The sequence below is a fragment of the Sinocyclocheilus rhinocerous genome, unplaced genomic scaffold (assembly GCF_001515625.1).
Source record: "Sinocyclocheilus rhinocerous isolate Xijiao unplaced genomic scaffold, SAMN03320098_v1.1 scaffold1128, whole genome shotgun sequence".
NCBI lineage: Eukaryota > Metazoa > Chordata > Actinopteri > Cypriniformes > Cyprinidae > Sinocyclocheilus > Sinocyclocheilus rhinocerous.
This window is the reverse complement of record NW_015632731.1, coordinates 9,289-15,320: the sequence shown is the minus strand read 5'-3', so window position 1 is coordinate 15,320 and position 6,032 is coordinate 9,289. Positions and strand designations below refer to the sequence as shown.

Below are 6,032 nucleotides of genomic sequence, written 5' to 3'. Positions count from 1 at the left end.
CGGTTAACGAGGTGAATAGGGTGAGGCACTTCCATGGAGGAAGTGGACTTGTTTAGGGTGGTACCGGGGATTGGGCCTGTTGCCATTGGGTTGGGGAGTCAGGGCCTGGTGTCACCGGAGCCTGTGGTGGAGGCTGAGGGCGAGGCACCTGTGGTTCCTGGGCCATCCGGGCATGGCCCGCAAGTCAACTATCCTCGGCTCCTTCCTCATTGGCGTGTGGTTGTCATCCACAATAGCCTATTAGAACCTGTCTTTCCGGGTATTTAAGGCTGGAGTTATGCCACCTGGTGTACGTCACTGCTGGGACCGCACCTATGGAGTGCGCGTGTATAGATGCGCGTGGAATGGCCATTTGATGCGTTGTGTTGGGTTGCAGGCTGTCCACTACATGTCAGGTATGTGTCTGCTCGTATTACGTGCTGCTCGTTTAGCATCGGGTGATGTTAACCGGTGCTTATTTACTACTTAGCTGTGAAATTCTTCGGTGAAGGTGTCTTCCTGCATGAGCTTCTATGCTTGTTATGAGTTGAGAGCAACGGTACAATTCGTGCGGCACAACGATCCGTTTCGGTAGGGGCGATCCGTTTTCTCTTGTTCACAAGAAAAGTGATATTTTAGTAATCGCCCCTTTCTTTTAGTGGACTGAGGTTTTTCTCTGACACTGCGCTGGTTAGTCGCGGGAGAAGGCGGAAGTGTCTACACTCAGCGTTAAAGGAGGACGGCGCTGCTGTTTTCTTTTGTTATTTTCTCGTCTTTTGTGCTTCTTTCCTTTGTTTCTTTTCTTTCTTTTTGTTTAATTTAAAATAACATTGTTATTTTCCTGCTCTATATATTTTGTTTCCTGTTTGTTTGTTGTAAATATAACATTGTGATATTATTTCTTTATACATATTGTTTTCTTTTTGGTTTAAGTTGATGGATGTATTTTTATTGTGTTATGGAATGTAAAATTTTCTTTTGTGTTTGTTTTAGGCACTGTAGGGCCCGAGGCTGGGAGGCTAGCTGGTAGTGAGTACTGGTGATGGTACAATCGTGTGGAGTGCAGTATTGTTTGGATTCACGTTTTACTCTGTGTGAGTGGGTGTGACTGTGTGCGTGGGATGCACTAGCGTACAGATAGGATCTTCACTTCAGCTAGCCTGCCTTTGCTGCTGGAAAGCCTGTGCCTGTTTATTTGGTTGTTTTCCTTTGTGAGTATACTTAAATTGTTTCTTTATCTGGTGTAGTATACAGAGCTGCAGATATATGGTGTTTAATTGTGATCCGACACGTGACACTGATGCCCTTGAGTGTTTTCATAATTTGTTGTGACAATTTGAATAAAGCGTTTGTACATTGTTTACACGTCTCTTTGGGTTTTACTTAGCCTACGAACCTGTGTCCCTGATTTGGGTGGTTATTTCCCCGTTTCTTTATGGCGTGGCATAGTCGGTTGTCTTTTGGTTTAGGGGTGTTCTGACTTAGTCGTACATTAACTCTCCTCCCCCTCCCCTCTGCATTGCCACACAAGGTTCATGGCACGTCACGTGACAGATAGCGTTTAATCACCCTAGTTAGCAGGTGTGTTCATTTAGTTAAACGCAATGAAACTCAAAGACAGCCTCGGATGACCAATATAATACAGCGATTACACATACGGCGCTAATCTGATTAATAAAGAATTAAATTTTATAACACATTAAGACAGCATATTTACGACTTACACATCCAACCTGTGGCACACGTAAACTGATGGCAAATATCGCGATGTGTGCTGAATGGGACTTCTTGAACGTGATTTCATAGCGATAAACATCTTTTTTTTTTTTCTTTATTTGAACATTTACTTTACATTATGGAAAAAACAAACAAAAAAAAAACATAACAACAATTAAGAATAACATCAATAGAATAAATAAAAAACAACAACAACAATCAGTACCATAGTGCAAAGCAGACAAAGGGGAAAAAAGAAAAGGAAATAAGAGGGCATTACACAAATTAATACAAATTACACATTTAAATGCATTAGAGTTTGTAGGCTGTGCAAACTGTACATGTTTTGAGAGCTTTTTTTGTTTTATGAATATAAAATCTTCATAGAACGCGAATTAGGTTTATAATAAAGCAGGCATTTGAATCCGCTTCAAAGAAACCAAAAATAACACATTTAGGATTCATTGAAAAACCTTGTAAGATAGTACATAAAATAACTAACATCTTTCCAAAGCTGAAAAGTATAGTTGCACGACCAAAACAAATGAAGAAGAGTTTCAGTATCATTCTGACAAAAGGAGCATTTAGTGTCAAATTCTGATCCAATTTTTTTCTTAAGAAAATGTTTGACAGGGTAAATATTATGGAGTAGTTTAAAAGTTATTTATTTTATTTTGTTAGTGAGGAAAAGTCTTTGTTGCATGGACCATATATTTTTCCAATTTAAATTATCAAAAAGGTTGTTCCAATATGAGACTGCAGAAGGAGCAGAGACAATGTTCTCAAGGAATAAAGTTCTTATTTTATAATTTCTTCCTTTTTTACCAGTGAAACATATTTCACCAATAGGCGTGTTGATATGTTCAGGAAAGGGAACTGTTCCTATAGATAGAGTGTAATTTTTAAAAAGCATGCATATGCCAGATGGAATAGCATCCATAACAGTTGCAAAATCTTTAGGAGTTACAGATATATTATATTCTAAAATAAATTCTGTATACCTAAAAAGCAGACCATCCTTGTTAAAGAGCTGACTAACATGAAATATTCTGTTACTGAACCACTGATTATTGAACAAAGATTTATTCTTAAATAAAATATTCCTATTGTTCCATATGTAACACCGGTGGGGAGAAAAGTTATGTTTGTAAATAAGAGTCCATGCCAGAAGAACCTGTTGGTGAAAGTTAGATAGCTTGACAGGGAGTTTTGGGGTATCATAGTTAAACAAGAAGACATGTTGAAGGAAAATATTCCAAACAGAGGTGGGATTTTTCAGGAAACGATTAAGCCAATTTATTTTAATTGTATTATTCAATGAGTTAAAATCAATTAAGTTTAAACCACCATTAATGTGATAATTTAATATTACTGATTTTTTCAAATAATGGGGCTTGTTTTTCCATAAAAATTTTGATAAGATTCCATTGATTACTTTACATGTGGGGTTATTAACGTACAATGATTGAGCGGCATAAGTAAGGCGAGATAGGCCCTCTGCTTTAACAAGCAAACTTCTGCCTTTCAAAGAGAGGTATCTCTGTAGCCAGCAATTAAACCTTTTTTTTTGTTTTTGTAATAATTGGGTTAAAATTTTCAGAGCACCTAAGGTTATCTTTAGTTATCTGTATACCCAAATATGTAACACATTTTTAACTGCAACACCATTAATTGAAGAATTTGTACTATTTTTAACTGGAAGTAATTCATATTTATTAAGATTAAGATGTAAGCCTGAAGCTTTAGAGAAACGCTTAAGAATACCTAGAGCTGTTGGTATTTGACGAGAGTCTTCCAAGAGCAGAGCAGTATCATCCGCTAACTGAGTAATAATTATTTCTGTATTTCCAATACTGATGCCTTTTAGATGGCTTGTTTTGATATATAAACTTAGAAATTGTGTTGCAATCAAGAAAAGATAGGGAGAGACTGGACATCCCTGTCGAACACCTCGATTTAAGAAAAATCTGGGAGAGGTACTATTACTTAACTTAACTGAGCTATTACTGTTCACGAACAACATTTTGATCATATTACTAAAAGGGTCACCAAAGCCAATTCTATGCAGTGCTTGAAACAGAAATTCATGTTCTAGCGTATCAAACGCTTTATAATAATCTAAAAATAAAATAAAGCTTTTGAAGTAAATGTGAATAGTCTTACATATCTAATATTAATTGTATGTTGTTCGAAATATGTCTGTTAGGTAGAAATCCTGACTGTGTTTCATCAATTATTGAGTTTAACACACATTTTAGTCTTTTAGCCAGAACTGATGCTATTATTTTATAGTCATTATTTAGTAAGGAGATCGCCAATTGTGTATGAGAAGGGGATCTTTGTTTGGCTTTGGGATTAGGGTAATTATTCCCTGACATAAGGTGGGGGGAAGAAATGTTTTTTCTGTGCTTTCTTTAAAAACTTTGAATAAAAAAGGTGCTATTTTTTTTTTACCAAATAGCTTATAAAACTCTGAGGTGAGTCCATCATTTCCTGGAGATTTTCCATTTTTTAACATATTAATCGCATCAACAATTTCTTTCCAGGTAATAGGGCTGTCACAAAAGGCTTTATCTACCATATTCAACTGCTGTACATTCTGGAGAGACTCAAAAAAATCATTTACATATTGGTAGCAAAATTTGGATGTATATAACTCACTGTAAAATTTAGCACAAAATTTTCCAATAATTTTCTGATCTTCACTTAGTGTTCCATCAATTATGAGTTTTGTTATATTATTTTTTTTTGGCTTGCTCCCTTTCTAATCTAAAGAAATATGCGGAGCTTTGCTCACCTTCCTCAAGCCAATTTCTGTGCGACCGTATGTAGGCTCCTTCAGCTTTATCTTTATATATTTTATCTAATTGCTGTTGCTGTTTAGCAAGTTCAGCTTTTTCAGAATCGGTAATATCTTCCATATTTTTAGCTAAAAGATTGGCAATTTGAGAAATAACTTCATTCTCATAGGATTTCCTCTTTTTAAGTAAGTCACCACTAAATTTGCGAAGACATTTACAAACTTCATATTTAGTTAGCTCCCAATTACTGCAAAAATTATTTTCTTCTTTTGCTTTATTCCAAATTAATTTAATTTAAATTTAATTTATTACAAAAGGTAGTAATGATGTCATCAATTTTGTTTCTTACTTCATCATAAGAAAGGATTGAATTATTAAGCTTCCAATAAGAGGGAGTTCTATACGAGTTAACATTATTTGAAAGAGGGATTCGAATAGTAATAAATTTATGATCAGATAAAGGTGAAGGTATAATGTCAGATGAAGTATTATGCAGCTCCTTTGAAGTAAGCCATAGGTCAATGCGAGATTGGCACGAGAGAGAGTTATTACTCCATGTAAATACTTTTAAAGATGGGTGAGTTTCTCTCCAGCTATCAACCAAAGAAATTATTTCCATGAATATCTTTAAGTAGTTAGAGTTAGAATTATTAGATTTTGGGGGCCATCTATCAATATTATTGTCCATAACCACATTAAAATCGCCCCCAAAAACCAAGTAAGAGTTGGGGTAGTTATTTAACAGTGAAAGTATACATTCTTCCATTCAATAATTTTTTTTTTTCATTTTCTTTTTGTTGATTAAATCCGTAAAGATTGGTAACAATAAACTTCTTATCTGAAATTTACAGGAGCTCAGTATCGGTGCATCCCTCGTTCCCTTTCATGGGAACTTCGAACTGCGTCCTTTAGGGGTCGCTATGGGGAACGGTATACCCACGCCACCATGCTGAGGGGAGTGCATGCCAGAACCATGGCGAGCACTAAGTATCAACTCTACCATAGCCATGGGAGTTGCCACTGGGACGTTAGACGACTGTCAGTGACATTATTCCCTACGGACAAAGGCCTAGGCTACATACCCCAAAAACTTACCTGTTAGGGCCAGAACTCCTGGGCCCGGGGTAGAGCTCAAGGCTTGGAATCATGAATAGATTCCTTTAAGGGAATACGACCAAGAGCCTAGAATCATACTAAGTCTTGGCCTGTCACACAGGGGCTAACGCACGCTCTGCATATGCTAAAGGAACTGTCTCAACAGACCCCTAGTAGCAACACCCTGTTAAAGTAGGTATCCAGAGAATACATAGGTGGAGTGGTGCCCAAGGCGGAACCGGGGTTTTAAACCACTCAAGAAAGAGCACGAGGCTGCCACGCGTAGCTCGTACCATACAGGATTTTAGAAAATAACACAGAGTACTAGCGTGCGAACTTACCACAGTGTGGATTTTAGAAAGTGTACAAAGACTTACGTGCACACTTACCATAACATGGATTTAAAAATACCGTTCTAAGGGACTCTCGTTGCACTCTGAA

At 36.9% G+C, this 6,032-nt stretch overlaps 1 long non-coding RNA gene across 2 annotated transcripts; it reads left to right on the top strand.

The window, feature by feature from the left end:
- Window positions 1-256: 256 nt before the first annotated feature.
- LOC107742938 (uncharacterized) lies at window positions 257-1,189 on the top strand. 2 transcript variants are annotated; one of them, XR_001640354.1, is made up of 3 exons: window positions 257-395; window positions 470-570; window positions 973-1,189. It is a non-coding gene; the product is annotated as an uncharacterized LOC107742938 (long non-coding RNA). The 2 variants fall into 2 exon arrangements; XR_001640355.1 differs by lacking the exon at window positions 973-1,189 and adding an exon at window positions 675-690.
- The last annotated feature ends 4,843 nt before the right edge of the window (window positions 1,190-6,032 follow it).